The sequence below is a fragment of the Talpa europaea genome (genome assembly GCF_964194135.1).
Source record: "Talpa europaea genome assembly, chromosome: 3".
Taxonomy (NCBI): domain Eukaryota; kingdom Metazoa; phylum Chordata; class Mammalia; order Eulipotyphla; family Talpidae; genus Talpa; species Talpa europaea.
In genome coordinates, this window is record NC_140069.1 from 146,408,371 (window position 1) to 146,431,854 (window position 23,484).

General features: G+C 43.1%; 1 protein-coding gene across 1 annotated transcript in view; it reads left to right on the forward strand.

Annotated features, from left to right (window-relative positions):
• The window catches only part of CNTNAP2 (contactin associated protein 2), a gene marked incomplete at both ends in the record, with an annotated part of 1,573,870 nt that overhangs the window by 780,779 nt on the left and 769,607 nt on the right, over nt 1-23,484 (forward strand). The window lies entirely within an intron of this gene.

Sequence of the window (23,484 nt, forward strand, 5' to 3'; positions counted from 1 at the left end):
ATTCAGGCTTTTGGGATATTTTCTTGGTTGTCTTGGGTGCAAGAAATAAGCAAATGTTGGAAACTTTCTGAGAGGTGAGGGAGGGCGTGTTTGGGAGCCAGCTGGGGCTCTTCAGGCGGCAACAGCTTCCATTTCTACAAATGCTGGTCATACGCAGCAGGACAGTGGATCTTGCGCCTGAAAATAAAGAAGGTTGAGTTTACTAATGGGAGGAGGTGGTATCTTTGGGCTTCACAGTTATCTTGTAAATTTATGCAAATAGTTAGGGAAAAGAAGTGAGTGGTGATGGCAGAGGACACTGGGTTTTATGTCCCCACGAGGTTAGACTGGCTCAGAGAGGCCTGGATACGCTCCCCGTCCACACCCTGCGATGAGCTGCGGCTCAGGGGATGGTGTTACCTGACCCAACTTTGCCACCTCAAACTCTGTTTTAATAAATATGGTACAATGGACTCTGAGATGAAAAAGTGAGAGATCGTAAACAAAGAAAAATTAGGCATGACATGGGTGTGATAAATAATACAACTTTCACCCCGTTCTTAGATGCTCCTGCCATGATCGCTGGTAACTGTTAGATAACAACGGAGAGTGTTTTTTATTTAGTGAAGATCCGCACGCAGGACGGAATAGTCACCTGTCGTGGCTTCTAGGCAGCTGCACAAATGCTGACCCTGGTGGAGACTGGGCCGTGCGAGGCAGCACTGACAGCAGATCCTGCATCTTTATGGCAGATGCCGTGCGCAGGTGTGACGCGGGTTCTGACATGTTAGATGGTTGTGTCCAGCCCCCAGCGCCAGGTTTCCTCAGCTCCTGCAGGTGCCTTTTCCATCTCTAGCATATAGAACAACCCCTAGGACATACAAGGCACTTTCGGGCATCCATCAAGTTTAGCACCGCGGCCCCTTGAACACCCAGAACACCCTGCACCGCAGGCTTCGTGATTCTGTGCGAGCTGTCAGAGCAACTTGTGGGGACCATGTCAATGCTGTCCCTGACTTTCTGAAATGGAAAGCTGTTGTGAAATACCTTCATTTTTTTCCTTTTTTGGTTTTTGCTTTGCTCTGTTTTTTTCCTTGAATGTGCAGAGTTGGAAGTTACTTATAGTTGTATTTGCTAAAATAGAACGAACAGGCAATTCATGTTCAATCAAAATTACACTTATTTATCACTGCTTCCCAGCATAAGTTCACCTGAGGCAATTTAAAGCAAATAGGAACTATCTGGAGAGACCAGACTAGCAGGTACAGCAAATACATATACAAATATTTACCACAGTTGAGAAGCTCCCATTAAATCCTACCCTGATGAGTCTTTACTGATGAGTAGACACGTAAGGTGCGAGGCTGCCTCCTGGCCCACTTCAGGCAGCAGGAACCAAGGGAAAGAACAGGATCTCACTGCAGTGATCAAGAAACCTTTACGAAGGTAATCTGCTCTAATTTGGGACTTCAGGGTGTGCTTATCTAATTTAAATTGTTCATTAAAAATTTTTAAAAAACAAAGGAATGCAATATTCAACAACTAGTTTGCTATAATAGATTTGCTTAGGTATGATAAAATAGTGGCCTTTAGGAATTATTATGCTTTTATCCAAGTATCTGTATAGATGTAGAGAAACTCATAAAGTCTAAAAACCTTCTATAGTCTCGCTGATAAATGACCATGAAAATAGCTTGGTATATTTTCATATGCTAGCGTTTCAGATATTTCTTCTAAATACATAGTGGACATTAAGAATTTAACAGTTATAATTGCTCTTTTGAAATGAATAAGTAACTAGCTGCACCTTAAACTTATTTAAGCTGTACTTATTAAAAATAAAAGAAAGAACAAAGGTCTCTGGTACACAACAAATACAGAGTCCACAGAAAATAATTTTCCTCCCCATTTTCATGTGTTTTATCATATTCAATTAAATGTCTGAATAACTTAGTATAAGTGGCAACACTAAATTAAAAAAAATATGTTATCCCAGGTCTCTGGTTCTCTAACAGAAGGAAATAGTTTTATATTATGTCTACCCTGGTCTTAGGAATGTGATCATTGAAAAATGTCAATTTTTCAGTCTTTCTTTTAAAAATAATTTACTTGCCAATAGACAGAAAATACAGACAATCTAGAATAGGAAAACATTGCCAATAACAATTTGGTGTATACACAGCTACACACAGTCCTTCCAAAGTAGTGATTTGAGAAGCCAAATTATGACGCTCGATACATAGTCTGTTAGTTTGTTCTTGTAACTTGGTTTTGCTTTTAATTAATCAATTCTGTGGTCCAGCATAAAGGTAACTCACATGGTTCAAAAGCCTTTTGAGTCCATCTGGGATAACATTATCCTTTGGTGCTTCATTAAAAATAAGTCCTTGAAGTTAGGGAATGTTCAATATATTGTTCGCCTTCTCCTTTTATTTGTCCTTACTTGTTGCAACTAATTTTCAGGTTCTGATAGTCAGGGACAGTGGTCTCAGCTTGAAAGATTCAGTCTGAGTAACCTTGGGTTTACAGAGTGGGTTGTATTTCCATGAAAATATTTTCCAGTTTGCAGCCCTGAAGTTTATAAAACATGCCATTATATTTATTTATTTTTTTAAAGATTTATTTTTATTTTATTTATATAAGCACTGGGCACAGTCAGAAGCGCGGGAGGGTGAGAGAATTCACCAGAGCCAGAGCGGGGAGCAGAGCAGGCAGAAGGACCAAAGGACACTGCTGAGGGGAGCAGCGGGAGGCAGGAGAGGTCTGCGAGCCATGTGGGACCCTCCTCCGGTGGCTGGGGGGTGGCTGGGGAGCAGCCGGGGATCAGCCGGGGATCGAACCGGCACTGCAGAGGCTGCGGGCATCTTCGCAACCCAGCGCTCAACCGCTGCACCACTGGGGAGGCCCCATGCCATTATATTTATTTAGAAATGTCTGGGGAACACATATTTATGCATTAACTTTAAGAAGGGATGAGTGATGAATGAACAGATGCTGGAAGTGTCAAATGGTGTCAGATGCTAGAAGTGTCTGCTCATGAGAGGTCATTTGTGTTTTCACTTTGGTGTCCAGAATCCTGTAGAAGATAGATTATTTTTTAATTGTTTTTCTAGCTTTATTGAGGTATGATTGATAGATAAATGAAAAGTAATTGTATTTAGGTTTCACAATGTGAGGTTGAAACTGTAACATGTGATGATTTAATATGCATATACATTGTGAAATGCTGTCCACAGTCAAGCTAATTGGCACACCCATCTCCTTAAGTTATTTTATGTGTGTCTGTGTGTGTACACATGTGTGTACATACGTGTGTGTGCCAAGGACACTTGTTACTCTTTTAGCAAATTCCAAGTGCATGATACAGTATTATTAGCTACGATGCCCATGCTGTTTATTTGATTTCTCAGAAATTTTTCCTCTTATAACTGAAGGTTTACAATCCTTTGGCCAACATCTCCCAGGCCCTGGCACCCACCTCTGGTACTATCAGTCTGACTTCTTAGATTCCTTCTATCATTGAAGTATCACTGACATCTAGCATTATCTTAGTTCCAGGTGTGCAACTTGATCCAATATTTGCATACATTACAAAATGATAATCATGATCAATGTAGTAAAAATTCTGATACATTTACTTATCCATCACCACACATACTACATTTTTCTCTTGTGATGAGAACTTTTAAGATTTGCTCTCAGCAACTTCAAATATGTGATACAACACAGTTAACTCTTGCTTCCATGCTGGACATTACATCCCCGTCATTTTTTTTATATTATGACTTAATGTTGGTAACTTTAATGCCCCTCGACCATCTCACCCTCCCTCATTTCCCACTTTTGGCAACAGTCTTTTCTCCATACCTGCGAACTTGGTGTTTTTTAAGTTTTTAAAAAAGATTTATTTATTTATACAAGCACTAGGATTATAGACCAGATGCGCGGGAGGGTGAGAGGATTCACCAGAGACAGAGCTGGGAGCAGAACAGGCAGACTGAAGAAATACACTGCTGAGGGGAGCAGCGGGTGAGACCAGAGAGGTCTGCCGCACCGTGTGGGTAGCTCCCTGGCGGGCCGGGAATCAAATGGGCACTGCAGAGGCTGCAGACAGCTTCACAGCATGGCGCTCAACCTGCTGCACCACCAGGGAGGTCTGAACTTGGTATTTTTAGATTCTAAATGTAAATGAGATCATATAGTATTTGTCTCTATCTATCTGATTTATTTTACTTAGAATAATATCATCAGGGTCTCTCTACGTTTTCATAAATGGCGTCATTTAATTCATTTTTATGACCAAAGAGTATTTGTGTGTGTGTGTGTGTGTGTGTGTGTGTGGCATCTTCATTATCCATGTATCCATCAATGGACACTTGGGTTGTTTCCTTATCTTGGATATTATAATTAAGACTGCAGTGAACATGGGACCACATATATCTTTTTATGGTTGTATTTTCATTTTCTTCAGATAAATACCCAGAAGGAGAATTGCTGGATCATACAGTAGCTCTATTTTTAATTTTTTCTGGAAACTGTATGGTGGCTGAGCCAGTTTACATCCCCACCAGCAGTGCACAACGCTTCACTTTCCTGCACATCATTGCCAATTCTTGTTATTCTTTGTCTTTTTGATAATAGCCATTCTCACAAGTTTTAGGTGATATTTGATTGCAGTTTTTATTATATTTCACTGATGGCTAATGATACTGAGTGCCTTTTCATGTAATTGTTGGCCATCTGTATGTTATCTTTGAAAAAGTATTCAGATCCTCTGCCCATTTTTTAATTGGAATTGTCTGTGTGACTGACTTGTATGGGGCCGTTTTTATATTAATCCCCTATCACATATATAATTCACAAATATTTTCTCTCATTCAGTGGGTTGCTTTTCATTTGGTGATGGTTCCTTTTGCTGTGCAGAAGCATTTTAGTTTGGTATAGTTTATTTTTGCTTTGGGTATTAGATTCAAAACCTCATCACCCAGCAGTAAGCTGATGTTTTCTTCTAGACGTTTTAAAGTTTCAGGTCTTACTTTCAAGTCTTTAATGCATTTTGATCTAATTTTATGTATGGCATAAGGGGCTGTTTAGTTTTCCCCATTGAGCATTCTGACTTCCTTTTTCTTTTTTTAAAGATTTATTTATATGTAGAGAACAACTGGAGCAGAGGCCAGAGGTGCAGGGAGTGAGAGGACTCATCAGAGACAGAGTGGGGAGCAGAACAGGCAGGTTTGCTGAAATACACTGCTGAGGGGAGCAGCGGGTGAGACAGGAGAGGTCTGCTGTGCCAGCTCCCTAGCTGGCTGGGGATCCAACTCAGGCCACAGTGACTGGTGACAGCTTGATAGCACTGAGACTTTAACCCCTGGGCCACCAGGGAGACCCTCTGACTTCCTTTGTGGTAAATTATCTGGATGTATTTGCATGGGCACATTTCTGGTCTCTCTAGTCTATTCCATTGACCTATGTACTTAATTTTATGTGAATATAACACTATTTTGATTACTGCAGTTTTATAATATTGTTTGAAATCAGAGAATACCATGTCTCCAGCTTTGTTGTTTCTCAGAATTGCTTGATTAGACAGGGTCTCTTGCGGTTTCATACAGTTTTAGGATTACGTATTCTTTTTCTGTAAAAAATGCCTTTGGACTTTGAAGGGGTTACATTGACTGTGTAGATTGTTTTGGCTATTAGGAATGTTTTATCAATATTAATTTCTTGATCCATGAACAGGGAGTATCTTTCTGTTTATTTGTATCTTGTTCAGTCTCTTTCATTAATGTATTACAGTTTTCAATTCATGCTCGGTCCAACTCTTTTAGATGCCACATATATTTGAGATCACAAAGAATTCATCTTTTTGTCTGAATTATTTCATTTAGCATAATGTTCTCCAGGTTCAAATAATTTTGACCAGCTCTTAAAGAGAACATTTTACATCATTTATTCCTACTGAAACAAAGTTTTGTGAGCTATAACTTACCTTGCTATTTTAGATACACTCTGATAGTTTGGATATTTTTTTTTTAAGTAAAAATTTACTATGCCCCACTGAAAGGTTGCATGACCTAAAAACATGTTGCAGTCCACAGGATGAGAAATACTGACATACAGATACCTTTAACTTGCAGAGTTGGAATTTTCTTTAAGTTTCAGTTGCCTTGATTGTTTACTTCATCAGTCCTTATTGGAAAACTAAAGTTACCGTCCAGGAACAACTTTGTAATGTTATAAGAGTAAATAGAAATATTTAATGCGTATTATTATATGGTATGTGGCCAAAAAAAAAAAAATCCTATTGTTTGAAATAAGGTGTGTTTCATTCTTTTTGCAAAATATTTAAATTTTATGCTATAACATTGCAAATAGATGTTTAGAGCTAAAGTTGTGATTTGTCTGTATTAAATTAAGTCACAAAATTTGAGTCAGCATTTATGTAATAGAAGAAAAATGGTTCCTATTAATGACCCCTCTCACTTCTTAAAATTAAAACCAACTCAATTTCTAGCCCTGTAAACAAGCTTTTCAGAAAAGATACTCAGAATATGCCCTGCTCTTAAATCAATTGTTTGTTAAGCTGAAGTATTCAGACCTCTTTGTTTTGTTTACATAGACATTACTTCAATTTTAGAATGACTTTCCAGGGTCCACAATGCTTCTGAAAACTGTATTCCACAGGTCATCTTTGTTTTTATTTACATCTGAAAGAAAATCTTCTGGGGCTTTGTTTTACTTAAGTTTTTTCATCTAATTTCCTTTGTAAAGTTTAACTCCTATGAATGTGTTAAGGGCAGCTACCCTCACCCTCTTGGGCTGCTGTAACAGGATGACACAGATTGGACAACTGATTGAAAACCAAACCTTTAGCTCTCCAAGTTCTGGAGGTGAAGTGGCAGCTGGCCAGGTGTGGGTGAAAGCTCCTTCCAGGCCCATCCTTGAGCTTCTCGCTCAGCTCACAGGCAGAGGGACCTGGGTCCTGCTCATGGGGAGCATTATATAAAAATGCAGGAATTTAGGGGTTGAGTGCGATTTTTCATTTTTGAAACTGTACTAATTTTGAGAAACGCCACATCTTCCATGTAATATTAAAACTTTTTTTTTTTTAGTATAGAGACAGATGGACAGGCGAATCACATGTGAAGGTGCTTTCCCTTGAAACTTGTAAAAGCGAACACTAGATTTTATTTTCTCTCTTAACGATGAAACAACCGATACAAGTCTCTTTACCTCCAATTCACCTACATATAATTCTACACAAAGAATAAATAATTTTCTTTTAAATTTACTTTCTGATGGGCTTTTTAGTATCTAAGTTGTTCAAGGAAAAATCAGCCTGTTTGCAGATGCCGAAGACAAAACAGTCCTCTGGATTCGCACGGAGGATGGTGCAGGACAAGGTGCTCATCTGAGCTGGGAGTGAGAGCTGTGCGGGGCAGGCCTCTCCTCTTGTCTAGCAAAAGTGAGAGGGATTACAGAGGTAGCCACACAGATGTAGATATAGATCACCTTGGACATACCTGTTACATGGCTTGCTGATTTTATTCTCCTAAACTCACAAACGGACTGGCTGAGAGCCACATGGTCCCAGGCTTTGAAAGCTCCTGGGTAGTCCCCCTAACTGGCTTTTATTATATTTCAATTCCCCAAGTGCTGTATTATCATCATGTAAGCTGAGTGGAAATCTACCTTCAATTATACTGGGGTGCGTGCTGCTGCATTTTCACACCAATAGAAGCATTGTATTCCAACATGAAAGCAAAGAGAGACTGGGGGGAAGCTTCCTGAAATTAGGTATTGACTTATTCTTCAGGAAGCAAAGGGGACATTTTAATTTATAATCACACTCCGGGACACCGTGGCCATTCTAGTCTGAGCAGGTTTCTGGACGTTTTAAAATACTCTGCCTTTTTCAGGGAAGATGAATAAAACATATTTGTGGGCATGTGTGTATAGTAATTTTTAAAAATTGCAGGGAGAGGATAAAATTGAGTTAAACTTGGGTAGATAAAATGCAGGTAAGAACTCCCAACAGGAACCAACCAGGTCATGTTTTAAAAAGCTTCAGTTTACTTTATAAATAAGCTGATCAAAGAGAAAAAAAAAAAAAACAGACATTGCTATTATAAACTATGAGACTAGAAATGAATTATGTAAGACCGGCAAAGAACATAGCTCAGGAACCCCAAATTTAATCTATGCATCTAGTAGCAGATGTTTCCAGAACAAGAGAAGGGAGTGTTCCTAGGCAGGGCGAGGGACACCCCAGGACCCCCAAACCTACCTGCTCTAAATAGGTTCTCCTGTCCACCGCGTTAAGACACAACATACTCTAGTGCATAAAACCTTTAATGGAAAGGAACTTTAATACAATTAATGCAATTTAATGCAACTAAGCAGGGTTGGCCCAAGGCAGGACCGCTGAGGCCTGAAAGTCCAAGGCATCTCCTAATGGGAACCCCCAGAAAAGGGGCAGAAGGAGCCAGGCAAGTCTGGGACAAAAGCAAAATCACCAACAAGATTAAGATAAAAGCTGTCATTGAAAACCACCCACAGGTCTCTCACCCATGTCTGTTTCGAGTGTCTCCTTGCACATCGTCCGAGTCCCTGGTACCAGCAGGCCGAGAAGCCAGCGCAGCTTCTTCACATGTCTCTGCTCCATGTGCCTCCTCCAGGTCTCCTTCTGGCTCGCCATCCTCTTCCTTCCTCCTCCCAGCCTCTTCTCCAGCCTCTCCTCCCTGCTCAGCTCCCCCCTGCCTTGGGTGCAGCAGGGAGCCTGAATCCTCCCCTTTCCCTGGTGACCACCTGTTACAGGAGGACACAGGAGTGCATTAGCTTGGAGGGCTGAACTTCCTCTAACTGATAGATGAGTCATTGGTAAACTTAAGCAATGCAGGTGAGTGTAGTAGGGATAATCCAGCAGCTGTTAGTCAAGGTCACCCAGAGAAACAGAACCGACGGGGTGTTTCTACAGAGAGAAGGATACTTAGTAGAAGGAACGGGCTCACACAGTTCTGGAGGTTGAGAGGTCCCCAGATCTGCAGCCATCACTCTTGAAACCCCAGGAGCCCGTCATGCAGGTCTGTGGTGAGCCCGGAGGCCTGAGAACCAGGAGAGCTGATGGTGGGAGATCCCGTCTGGGAGCCTGGTGGCTCAGGACTGCCGAAGAGCGGACTTCAGTTCCTCTGAAGGCGGGACAAGACCAGTGCGCAGGCTCAGACATGCTCAGGCACAGGCAAAGACTCTCCCTGACTCTCAACTGTTGTTCCTTCAGGCCTTCATTGATGGGAAGACACCTACCCTGTCAGACACCCTGTGACCCAATTCGGTTGGCGCATGCAATTGACCGTTGCATCAACTTTAGATATTTTTGCTAGGACGTCTCCTATTCTAAATTTTGTTAACAAAACAGTGTTGGCATTGAGTCACCAGAGGGTGGACACTTTCATCATAAGGAAAAGTACCAAGCAAAGGCTGGGGACTGGACCTCCCTCCTCCTGCACCCTCACGGCCCCCATGCAACTCCTGATGAGGATCCCCAGGAACACAGCTTGACTGGAAATCAGACTGAGACAGTGTCATTGACCATCAGCTGCCTTTTTGGGGGTCGTTTTTAAGCACTTTGGGTCACCACACAAGGGGAAAATTTAGGTGATTTGGTTTATCTGTTTCTTCATTATTATGACTCATGGAAATGAGCCTCCTGGGGTGAGAAACCTGCAGCTCCTGGTTGAATTACGTGGAAAGCTTTGAAACGGACTTGAGCATCAACTGCAAGGATGCCCCCCCATAACCCGAGATGCTTGTGCATAGATTTCTTAGTCTCTTTCCTTTGTCCATGAAAACTTCTAAAATATCGGGTGACCCATGCAATATAGCTCAGATAGTATTTACGGCTGGCAATATTGTGTCAGAAAATAATTATGTGTATGGACCCATCTTTCATCTTAACTCCATTTTATGATTTACTTTACTCTGATAACATTTCCTTTGATGCCTTTCTACCCCAAGCACAGATCCTGCTTCTGATAACTGAATTCCTGCAGTTAGTTCTGAATCTGCTTTCCTCTTTGCAGCGACTTGGCCCCCACTCTCTCCCCAAGATCACATTTTTAACACTAAAGTTCTCCCTTGGTCTTTGTGGTGACATTTTTTTTTTAAATCTGCTGTTTTTGGAACTTGCTGATAATCTGCCAGCTCTTCTCCTAATGCTATTATACTCCTAGCTAGGCTAGGGCCACTAGATCTTCTTTGGGGCCCCAAGTTTTCCTTGGGGGCTTTTCAGAGATTAAATCCTTGCTGCTGAGCCTCTATCCAGAGGCTGGGACCTTGCTACCCCGAGACATGTCATGCTGCTGCCAGTTCCTCCCTGGGGTTCAGAGTTCTGCTCCCTAAGACCCCAGCCGTCTCTCTCCCCCCGCATTCCAATCCCTGCTGTTTTATCTTTAGTCATGAAATTGCCGACTCGAGTCTAAGCTGTAACCTCCCATGTCTGCATATACTGCCTGCCCCTTTACACGCAGGTTTTAATTATACCCCCTCCCCCCCTCCGAAATGCTTCTCTGGTGTCTTCTCTGGTACTTCTCTGTTTGTGTTGCTTCTTGGCAGGCAGATGTCGCATGCAGTTTGCTGGCGGGAGAGCGAGGTGTATAGCCAGAGCAGCAAAGTGTGCAATCCCCCGACCTCTTCTCTTTGGCTGCCTGCGTGGTCAGCTGACACCACCGCCAAGTCTGCAGCTGGGATGATGCTGCACTCCCAGTATCCTCCATCACCTGGGGGCACAGTCAGAAAAGCTGCCTTGTTAGAAAGGGGGGCTCTTGCTCTGGCGGTGGATATATGTCAGCTCCTCCTCCCTGCTGGCTCAGGTCTGCTGGCCCAGCTCCCACTGAAGAACTAAAAAGTTGGAGCAAATGAGACTCCAGCGGTCCAGGGCCATCCAGATGTGTTTCTCAACTAGTCCTGAGGTGGCGATGATGCCGCTGATGATGACACCTGCCTCTCGAATGCCTGTCCCGGCGCTGAATCCTTTACCTCGATCATCTTGCTTAAGGCTCTGGTGACCCGGTGAGTTACGTACTATAGTGAGACTTTCTTTTTCACTTATGTGAGTGACCATTCTTTCTTCTAGTGGCCTAAGTTCAAAATCTTGAGAAAAATGAGATGTTAGTCTCCATCTTTGCTGTCACATGTGGTGCTTTAGCAAATGCCACCAGAGCTTTCGAACTGCCTCATTCAGCCAGCACATCCGCACCTTCCTTCAGAACATTGTCGTTTGAAAGATAACCAAGGCTGAGCTTCCCTAGGATCCAGCAATTCCACTCCTAGGGATTTACCCAAAGGACACAGAAACATCCATTCCAAAGAGCACCTGCACCCCTATGTGTATAGCAGCACTGTTTACAATAGCTAAGCTTTGGAAACAGCCCAAATGCCCAAAAATAGATGACTGGATCAAGAAGATGGGGTCCATATACACCATGGAATATTACTCAGCATTCAAAAAAGATAAGCACATGCAATTTGCAGCAACATGGATGGCGCTGGAAGGGATCATGCTCAGCGAAATAAGCCAGAAAGAAAAAGAAAAATACCGGATGGTCTCACTCATAGCAGGAATCTAGAAAACTTAAATAAGGGACCAGGAAAAAGAATAACTATAAGAAAGTGAAAATCAAAATCAAGAAAAAACTATGAACCAGAGACACTTTTAGGGGGGTGGGAGGGGAGGGATTGGGGTCAGAATAGGGGGGCTGCAATTGTATGGGGAATATAATAATAAAATTTATTATTTAAAAAAAATATTATATAAGTTAAAAAAAAAAAAAGAAAGAAAGATAACCAAGGCTGGAGTGATGGACAGAAAGCGCTTCTTTTCCGTCGTTGTCCTTTTTATATGGCATCGTGACCACGAGCGTGGGCCTGGAGCCAGACTTCCACGGCTGACATGAATCGATGCCTTCTGTTCCACTGAAGCAACGGTAATGTCCACAGGTGTACTAAGGCATTTAATCCATTACCTCCTTAGGATCAAGGCCATGTAAATAAAGAAACAGAAGCACAGACATAGAACAAGTCCCCCAGACTCCTCCAGCTCCTGAATAGCAGAGAGTGAGAAGGGGTGGAGCAAGGCAGTCTGAAGGCTGTGCTTTGGGCCACTTTGCTGCACTGCCCTCACTTGATTCCACACATCGGCCTTCACTCACTCAGGGCCAGAAACTGTCCTGTGGACACATCTGAAATATTTGTGCAACACAGCGCCTGACACTAATGGGAACCTCACCACGTCTCTTGGGATTCTCCTAGAGGCCTTTGCAGATGCCCCTACTGGTCCTCATTTCTCTGTTGCATTGCCAAGGTTTTATTTATCACGTGCTTTGCTTCGTCCCCATTACCTGAAGGGTGAGTCCTCATGTCTTAGCATGCCATGCAGGGTCTCCCCAGCTGAGCTCCGCCTGGCCGGGGGCTCATTCTCCCTGCTTCCTGCCTGTGCTCTGACGGCTTTCCACTGCCAGCCAGAAGCCCTCCTCTGTCTGCCACCCCGGCCACCCCCTGCTCTTCCTCCAAGATCCAGATCTCACTTGTGTCTACTGTCATCTATTTTCTCAAGTGCCAGGGACCAATCTACCGCCTCCTAGTGTGGCACATCATAACTTGAAAATTAATTACTTTCCTTTGTTTCATCTTCAATTGCAGACTCCTCCACAACTGTGTCTCCTGTATCTCTGTGCTGGTGATGCTCACATGCATTTGGCAGGGAATAAATGGTGACAATTTTCATCTTCGAGTTTCTTGTTGGCCCTAGTCTTGCACAACCAGAGTGCCCTTTTCTAATCCCTGCCTTGCTCCTCCCTAAATGAGATCACTCCCCGCAGCCCCACCTGATTAAAGTTCCAAAGAGACAACTCCCTTTGGTTATATTCTCATGAAAAGGTCTTCCATGAAGCCCTGGGATTTTAAGACTAAATCCACGAGTCTGGGCCTCCCCGGTGGCAAAGTGATTGAGCGCTGGGTTGCAAAGCTGCCCGCAGCCTCTACAGCGCCGGTACGATCCCCAGCTACTCCCCGGCCACCGGAGGAGGGTCCCGCATGGCGCGCAGACCTCTCCTGCCACCCGCTGCTCCCCTCAGCAGTGTACTTCGGTCCTTCTGCCTGCTCTGCTCCCCGCTCTGGCTCTGGTGAATTCTCTCACCCTCCCGCGCTTCTGACTGTACCCAGTGCTTGTATAAATCAATCAATGAATCAATCAATCTTGTATAAATAAATAAATCTTTCAAAAAATAATAAAAACAAATAAATAAATAAATAAATCCACGAGTCTGCTCACAAGAAGCCTTGAGCGCCATCCCAAGGTGATCTCAAATCCTAGAAATCTGAATCACATAATTTTCACATGTTTGGCAGCATGTGCTTCGCTAGCTCAGACATTGGGCCGCTGTGTTTGGAAATGCTGTTTGAAGATAAAGCCTCTCTGAACTTAGAACTGGCTGCCCCCCAGCTCAGCCCAGTGCTCCCCATGCACTGGGTTCCCAGCTCTCCAGACCATTGATTTTTTTTTTTAATGAACTGATACCAAGATGTTATAAAGTGTAACTTTATAATTCTGTTGTCTTCATCAATTTATAGGAAGCAAATTCGTTGTGAAATGAGAGTAGCAAGTACTTCGGAGGAAATAATTGCTTAACTCTAGGAGGCTAATGTGTGTGAAATTGATCAGGACTTGAATTTTGATGTGATACTTTTATAGAAAGAAGATTTGTTTTCTTAAGTTATTGAAGCCTAGAGCTTTGCTGGGTAAACTATTATGTGGGACAAATAAAAGCATATATACATTTGCAGAAAAATGTACTCTCAGGAGCATGACGTGAAGTGAGACCTTAAAATTAGTCATATTCGCTTTGTATTTATTTTTTTCATACAGAATACAAAAAAAACAGAAGAAGAAATGTGTGTGATTCATATTAATTCGGCTTAAGTCTCTTGCGCAGACTTGGGAATGCATTAGATATGATAACCCCAGGGGAAGAGCGGGGAACCTCAGTCTTGAGATCTACTCAAGGCCCCTGATTTCCAGTCAGCTTTACGCTTGGTTAGTGTAGAGAATTTCCATTTGCTGTAGGAGCCTCGTCTGACTTCAGGAGAGACAGGGTCCTGGATGATCCAAGCATGTTGTATCTGCCTTCTGTTTGGTAACTGCAGGCATTGCCCTTTACTAGATAACTAAATAGCAAAACAGAAGCTTCAAGTAACTTCATAGTGACTCTTGATGAACATATAGGGGATACCTGACACCTTTGCCATCCTTGTACTGGATGCCCCGATCTCCCATCCCAAGCCCAGCCCGGGGACCTGGGTTTACATATGGCCACACAGCAGACGTGTGCTTTGTTCAGCTGTGATGAGAAGAGTAGTGCAAATCAGTCCTCTGCCTTCCCTCGTGTGGTCTCCACAATGCAGTGCTCTGCAGGGAGAGGTGAGGTTGGGACCAAGCGTTTGCTCCATTGGCAGGTATGTTTCTGACCTTTCTTTTTTTTTAAAGATTTATTTTTATTTATTTATGCATACAAGAGTTGAGGTGCTGGCCAGAGGTGCAGGGGATGAGAGGATTCACCAGAGACAGAGTGGGGAGCAGAACAGGTGGATCTACTGAAATACACTGCTGAGGGGAGCAGCAGGCAAGACAGGAGAGGTCTGCTGCGCCATGTGGGAAGCTCCCTGGCTGAGGATGGAACTCAAACTTGTGCTGCAGTGGCTGCCAATAGCTTGATAGCACTGAGACTTTAACCCTTACGCCACCAGAGAGGCCCAACATTTCTGACTTTTCTAACCACAGAGCTGGGGCTGCCATTGCATGCGGGGGAATCAGTGCCATAGGCATCCACAGCAAATGACTTGCTCATAAAACCTTGATGAGGGAAATAAAACCCTTGATAGTTTCTCTAAGAAATATTTCCCTTAGGAAACTGAAAGAAAAGAGGGTGCACTATATCCTGCCATATTGTGTGACTGCCCGGAGCAGTTCTGAAACGCTGGTGCGGTCTATTACACAGAACAGCAAACGGGCCTCACTATTAAAGATCACTAAAGAATATTCCTGTGAATGAAAGCATCTCCATCAGAGTGTTTGGGGAGTGTGTGTGAGTGTGTAGGTGTGTAGACATATGTAAAAAAAATAACTTTGAATCTTTAATACAGTGGAATTCAATAGTTCTATTTCTAATTGAGCATTGTGCCTTCATCTGCCCATGTCTTAATGATTTTGAGTAGAAAGGATCTCATCAATAAGGTGATACACTAATAAATAAGTCAGAATTACAGCTTGATCCACTTTTGCAAAGTACTTGGTTTATCCCTTTTCCTTGCCTCAGACATCTGAGAATTTATTATGAAGACAAAATAAATAAATAACAATTTCTAGCTTTTCTGCTTTCATTTGATTTCCCTTCAAACCAGGAAATTAACACAGAGAAGTTGGGAGAAGAAATCCTCAGAGATAGAGTCTCTAAAGCACTGGTTCTTAGCAGGGGAGGTGATTTTTGATCCCTGGTAGATACTTGCAAGTATCTGGAGACATTTTTAGCTGTCGCAACTTAGGGTGTATGTGTGAGTAGCATCCAGGGGTAGGGGACAAAGATGCTACCAAATGTCATAAAAGTACAGGACAACCCCCAGCCCTTCCAAAGAGGAATGTGTTTGGCCCAAAATGCCAGTAGTGCCCAAGCTGAAACCCTGATCTGAAGGGTCTTCTGCGATTCTCCAGAACTCCTGTGCCCTTGTATTTATGACTGTCCACTTTAAAACAGCGAGGAGACAGTGTTGACTCCTGTCTAGTATGGACATAACTGATCACCCAGCTAGTTCCCTGACCCACACGCTTCTCCACTATTCTAAACTGCGTTTATTATTTTTATTTTTTATACCAACTGCAAGCTTGATTTTTGTAAATATTTGAATGTCTGGTCCCTTGCTTCACTCTAGCTTGTTCCTACCACGATTACAAGGAGCAGACGCAGACAGAAATGATGTGACTTTCTGTGTGTTTGGCATGAGATGGCAGATAATTATCTAACCAGCTACTGTCAATGTCAGAGTCAAGTGTTAGAAAAATTTAATTAAATATATTAATGATAAGAGAAAGATCTAATTTTAGAGTGGGAAAGAGCTTGAACTGCAATCTATTAGTTCCTTAGGGCTATAAACTGAGAGACAAAAGAGGGGACAGATGGGGAGACCCCAGGAAGGGTGAGCACGAATGCCTTTCTCCTGCTGCTGCTGCTCTGAACAGCGATGGGAATTATCCCTCTTTTCTGAATACTTCTAGGGTTGGAAGTATCTTCTCCACGTGAGCCCCTCTTAGCTATGACCTGCTCCTACGTGGTTCTCCGGTCTCATACTACTGACAATAACCGAGATGTGAAGTAAATCAAAGGAGAAACTGATGTTGGGAAAACAGTTACTGTACTTGAAAGTTTAGGCAGTAAGAAAAAATTGAGAGATAGTTATGATCAGATAACCTGATCCTCAACTCCCCTTATCTCTAGCATGCAAACTGGTGAGTAATAGCAGATCATGAACTACGGAATAAACCTTTCAACTAATTCCTTGAAATCACTTTACTCCAAGAGTCAACTCCAACATCCGCATCTCCTCTGGGGGTTGCCAGCAAAGGTTCGTCTGACTGGTCTACCTTTAATACATCCATTTTTCTTCACTTTGACCTGCACAAACACAATTGTTTTGTTTCTTTGCCAAAAGTTTTGTGTAAACACTTAATAATTACTGAAGGGCAGGAATGAGGCACACAGAAAATATAACTTTCATTCCTATGCGTTTGGCAATCTGTTTGGCTTTCTGTGCAATTCCAAAGACAATGGTTCCTTTTAGGGAATTATTGAAACATGTTGCTCCGGTCTGTCTCCTTGAGCTGGAAAGAGCAGCTGGGTCTGCCTGTGGCTCCCGCTCACTGACTTGGTAATGGAGCTGTCTTTGGGAAGACTCCCTTGTTGATTTTGAATTATAAAGATTTATTTATTTATGTATATAAGAGCTGGGTGTAGGCCAGAGGTGCAGGAGGTAAGAGGACTCACCAGAGACAGAGTGGGGAGCAGAACAGGCAGATTGACTGAAATATACTGCTGAGGGGAGCAGAGGGAGACAGGAGAGGTCTGCTGCTCCACATGGGTCAGCTCCCTGGCCAGGGATCGAACGCATGCTCCAGTGGCTGGTGATAGCTTCATAGCACTGAGCCTTAATCCCTGAGCTGCCAGGGAGTCCCCCTGATCTTGAATTTTGGATGTACACATGTATCCACATTTCTTTTCCCTGACTCTGCTGAGGCAGTGCTGTGTGTCACCTGAACTGAGACAGGGTAGAAAACATTATATCTGATGCCCCCAAATAGGCATCTTGAGCTTAATGACCAGCTCAGAGCTGACGCCGCCTGCTCCGTCACAGCAAAGACTGACCTCAGGTGTGCAGGTGGTTGATTCTGCTGCGGGACAGTAGGGGCTACACTGGTCACATTTAAATGTTTTTTTTTAAAAACTATGCTTTTGTTGAAGTAACACTGCTTTATGAGAGAATGTAAGTTTCCGGAGGATGTCGTGAAGGGTCACCAGGTGTATGTGCTATGTCGAGTTCACGCTGGAAGTCTGGGTCTGTCCTTCAGACTGCCGACCCCTTGTGCCTGAATTGCCACCTGTCCTTCTACTCTCCCTTCTGATAACCACCAGTGTGGTCGTATCGTCTCAAAGCTCATTTTAGTTTTATTTCGGTCATCTGTTTGTTTTCTCTGTCTATCCCTTGTGAGAGAAACCATGTGGTGTTTGTCTTTACAATTAGAATAGCTCAGCCTACCCACTTGTTTCCTGCCTTCCATTCATGAACATAAGTGATCAGTGAGGAGCAGGATCTTGTGTTGGCTGGGAACTGGACTCTGGAACCTGAATGCCTGGGCTCACATCTCTGCGGTGGCTTCAGTATCTGTCCGTTCAATGTCTGTGCCCAGGTCTTTGTTGATAAAGGGGTATGACAAGGGTTCTAGTCGCATCTGCCTCTTAGACCAGCCATGAGAATTAAATCTGAAATCTCAGAGGTTCCCTGGCTCATAACTAGAGCGTGTGCTCTGGTTATTACGGGAAAATCTGGAATGGAGATCATATGCTACTGGAACCCACTACAGGGCCATGCTGGAGGCAACACTGACAAGAAGAGCAAACTAAGAGGAAGGAACAAGTTCCTCCCTTTTCCCTTTGCCTCACAGAGCATGCAGAGGGGAAGACAGGGTCAGCTGATGGAGGAAAAATGGAATTCTCAGAATCTCATGGGCAGTATCACTTAGCAAAATACAGAGTTTTGAGCTGCGAGACCATAGTCTGATATCTGATAAAACTGCCATTCGTGCTTTCACCTATTGGTTTGTAGAAATCGTGTCTAATTCCCACTATTGATATTTACCCAGTGGATGGACCCAAAAAATTTCTGTGATTGCTGATATGATTTCAACACCCCCAGTCCATGCAGAGACACATTGTATAAATGTAGGAATCAGTGGCTTGCTGTCATCTCTGACATTTTCCAGTTAGCTTCACAAAAGCTTTCCTTTGCTTGCCAGGGAAGACCCAGTGCCTCATTGCCAAGAATGTTAAAAGTCTTTGACCTAATCATAGGAATCCGCACTTGTTTTTTCTTGCTTTTGCTGCATTGTAAGCCCTACATGTGTGCATAGAGTGTGCTTAAACCCTGCAAAGGTCCTTGCTGTCATCTCGTCTCAGGCTGGAGAGGATCCTGGGAGGCGAGGAGAAAAGGTTCGGCTCTTTTCCGGAGGACAACACAAAGATGGGGCAGGGGCTGTCAGGGACGTGGCAGAGGTTGGCTCTGTGTCTGGACCACGTAACATTCACAGATCTTCCCCAGTCTGAAGCTCAGTGATTGACCTGACTTTGCATAGGGTTTCAAAATATTTTAAAAATCCATAGTCACTGCAACCCCCCACTCTCCCACCTCCCCCCCACCACTGCTAAAGAAATGTTTGTCTCACCTGTACACTAATATGTTTACAACCCCAGACCACCTTGAATATCACACCCAGCGCCCCCATATGCAGGACAGCAGGAAAAAATGATGTTTTTTTTCCCATTTTTACTGGGGGAAAAAAAAAAACAAACAGAAAATCCACAGAGCACATACATAATCCCCCCGGTCACCTTTACTGGTGTCTTGTTCACAGCTTAAGAAAGCAAAATCGTCTCAAGAACTTACCAACCGCACTGACTTTTAGTTACTGCCTCTGTGGTCTCATTTCTGGGTGACCATGAAAGTCCCTTCCTCTTCACCCCTCAGGTCCCCAAGGTGTACTGAGCACATAATGCCAGAAACAGGTGCTTTAGAGCTTTCTTTTTTTTTCCATTGAGCTGAGCAGGGGTTTTTGACCCCTGTTAAAATGCAAATGTTTCTGGAAGAAGTTTCACATCTTTTCCCGACACCAATTTTGATGTAAATATTTTACAAGAAAAGCTGAGGAGGGAGAGATGCCACTGAAAAGGGAGGAGGAAAAACTGAATTTGTAAGGGCCAATGGCTTCCCATCCATTCTCAAAACAGTTGGCCTGTTCCTGGGGCTGGAGGCTCTTCCTGAAGATGCTCTTTCTGAGCCTCTGTTCAAAGCTGGCCTTTGTCTTCTCTCTGTGTCTGCGCCACTGACACTGGCAGCTCTTGGGAGTCTGTACCCACACCCCCCGGTACCACCACATTTCCCGTGATCCCAGCCCCTTCGCTGGCACAGATACACCTGCTTGGTACACGTGGTTAGTTGGACAAACAAATGCAGATGGTTTTCAAGTACCTTTTATTCCATGGTGATACAAAGGCCCTATATTCATTAGAAAAGGCATACATACTAGATTATTAAACTTTAGCCCAAATTTTTATATTCCATATTTGTTTTCACAATCAGTAATTCAATTAGTGCTGGGACAATACATTGACTTTTTTTTTAAAGTGCATTAATAATTGCACATTAAGTCTGCAGTAACAAAAACAATTTATGTGCTTTTCATGTTCTAAAGAAGCAATAAAAAACACTGCAAGCAAATGACAATTTAATAATGTGAAGTTTTATTTGCAAATCTCTCTTTTCTTTGTGCTCATTCTGACACTGTCTTCTTTTATTTTCCCCAGTGATTTCTCATTTTAGCTTTAAAATGGAAAAGTGATTAAACATGTCAAAACAAATAACTCTGCATTTTAGTTTTTCAAGTAAATTAAAATTTCATGGGCCTCCTGAAAACAGTCATATGGAAACATCCAATAATAACCACATCAGCTTCTGATGGAACAAGTTTCCACCAAGCTTCAAAGACCTTTCATGTTTTCATAAATCCATTTTGAATGATAACTGAAAAAAAACTAAGTTCAGCTCATCCCTAATAATGCTATTTATGATAATAGTTCTTCAGAGGGTTTATTTCTGCACCATGGATTATGTGTACAATGGGACCATGTACTGTGGTGTTTATGAAAAGAAACCACTTTTCACACCACTAAGTTAAAGCGCATCTTATTCTGCTGACCTGCGACTCAGCACACTTAACCTGTTCATTAGTCACGAATAAGATGGGGCAGAAAGGGGAGCTGCAATGCAAGCATTAGTGCAGCTTAGAACAGAATAGGTGTTTGTGTCTCAGGACGACTTTTCTTCAAAATTAAAAAGCATCAGCAATGCTTGAACCCACAGCGAAAGCAGAATGGTGGACTTCTGCCTCTGTCACTCTCCCTTCCTGGGAGTGCCAAACTGAATTATGTCTTGGGGAACACCTGCTGGAGGCCCTGAGCCAAGCAGTGTACTTACAGGTTACAGAGACGAATAAAACACACTCCCTAGGCAGGAGGAGTTTATGTTGAAACAGATTTCAAAGGAAAAATTACAATGCAGTGCAATAAATTCCTTCAAAATAATGCACATGTTGTTTTGTATGCGAAGAAAGATACCCCTTGTCTCCTGAGGGGTTCACTGGAGGTGTGACAGGGAATGACATGTGATCTGAGACAGGCAAGGTGGGGCTCTCAATTTGGGTGGGGGCCAGGGTGGGGGTGAGTGCTCTACACAGGCTAGGGGACAGCATTTGCATGTGTGAAATTGTACACTGTCGTTAGGGCAGTTTGGGGGTGTCTGGAGCACATGCACGATACAGAAGAAGAGCGGAAATTTCTTAGACTAGTTCAAATTGGGAGGCTTGTATGCCCTGTGAGGGAACTGAGATAATTTCTGAGTAAAATAGAAATTAAAGCATCATATCGAGTTTGCACTTCTGAAGTGTGATTAATGTGGTCGTGTTTAACTCCTATATCTCCAATTTTTTGAAGGTATATGAGTTCAATATCTGGATATGAGACTAGGGTTAGATTAACATAAACTAAAGAAATAGAAAATTTAGAGAGCCACATACACCTCTGTATCCTTGTGCTTGGGGGTTTTAGTTACTTGACTTTAAGTAGTTGAGAAAGTAATTTGTCAGATCCTAGACACAGAAGGTTTGTGTGGATAATTTTAAAATTATTTTGAGCTATCCAGTCACTGATCTATGTGACTGGCAGTTTGCCTTGTCAATATCTCAAGCAAACCCAAGACAAGACAGTTGTTTCTGAAATTCCAGTGTAAAACCATAATCAGAAAGTATTTCCAGGGTGATTTCTATTGCTATGAAATATTCAATATACAAAGCATTCGTAAAGTGATATTGTTGATGGATGCTTATTAATTATGACATCTCAGCCCTTAGCCCCATGGATAGTCATGTTTTTAAGGAATCAAACTTGTTTATTAAATTAGAGCACATAGAGGGCCTCCCCGGTGGCGCAGCGGTTGAGCACTGGGTTGTGAAGCTGCCCGCAGCCTTTGTGGTGCCGGTTCGATCCCCGGCTGCTCCCCGGCCACCAGAGGAGGGTCCCACATGGCGCGCAGACCTCTCCTGCCGCCCGCTGCTCCCCTCAGCAGTGTCCTTCGGTCCTTCTGCCTGCTCTACTCCCCGCTCTGGCTCTGGGGAATTCTCTCACCCTCCCGCGCTTCTGACTGTACCCAGTGCATGTATAAACAAAACAAACAAACAAACAAACAAACAAACAAGTAAAACATGCCTTATAAAAAAAATAAAATAAATTAGGGCACATAGAACTAATTGTCCCAGATAAGCCCTGGTTCAGGGAAGGGAAAGTTTGCTGGAAGTTGCAGAAGGATTATCCAAATTACAAACAACACTGCTGAATGCCTTTGTCAGGATTTTACTTGTAATTATTATAGCTATATTTTAATTGCTACAACTACCCATCTTTATTAAGGATATATTTACTGAACATCAGCAACTTTTATTGCACACAGTGTACCTATAACAAGAAACTTGGAGATCTTAAATCCTGAAAGAGTTCAGAACTTAATACACAAGAGATAAAACCACCATATGATGTATGAAGCACTATAAGGATGGCTTTAAAATGGCAGCTCCATCTTGAGGGGGTAGTTGAAAATTTATTTTTGGTTTTTGTTAATGCTTAGGTCAAAAAAATGTGCCATCAGGGAGCAGCAGAGGGAGGAAGGGCAATGCCATAAGTGCCAGAGGTGGTTTTTTTTTTTTTTTAGATTTATTTATTTATGCGTACAAGAGCTGGGGTACAGGCCAGAGATGCAGGAGTGAGAGGATTCATCAGACAGAGTGGGGAACAGAACAGGCAGATTGACCGAAGTACACTGCTGAGGGGAGCAGCGGGTGAGACAGGAGAGGTCTGCTGCACCATGTGGGTCAGCTCCCTGGCTGGGGATCAAACTCATGCTGCAGTGGGTGCTGATAGCTTCAGTGGGTGCTGATAGCTGCAGTGGGTGCTGAGACTTAATCCCTTGCACCAGCAGGGAGCCCCTTTTTTAGCCTTTTATTACAAGATTCAATATATAAAAGTTGTTAGAATAGCATGAGGATCCTCATGAACCCACATCCAACACCAACAACCATCAGCTCCTGGCCAGTCTCGTCTCATCCCAACCCCTACCCACACCCCCTCCTATTTTATTTTGAAGTAAGTTCCAGACATCAGTCATTTCATTTGTAAATATTTCAGTATGTAACTCTTAAAGGGATGGACTTTTTTTCTTTTAAAGATTTATTGTTTTATGCATACAAGAGCTGGGGTGAAGGCCAGAGGTGGGTGTGAGTGTGAGAGGATTCCCCAGAGTCAGAGTGGGGAGCAGAACAGGTGAATCCACTGAAATCCACTGCTGAGGGGAGCAGCGGGGGGACAGGAGAGGTCTGCTGCCCATGTGGGTAGCTCCCTGGCCGGGGGTTGTACTCATGCGTCAGTGGCTACAGATTACTTCATAGGTTGTGTCTTAACCCCCTGTGCATTAGGGAGGCCCTAGAGGTAGTTTGATGCTCAGAAACCTAGCAGGGACAGAAAGAAGACAAGGAATCTCTTGGATAAGTGGAGAGCTGGCCATGGAGAAGTTTGCATTCTATGTAAG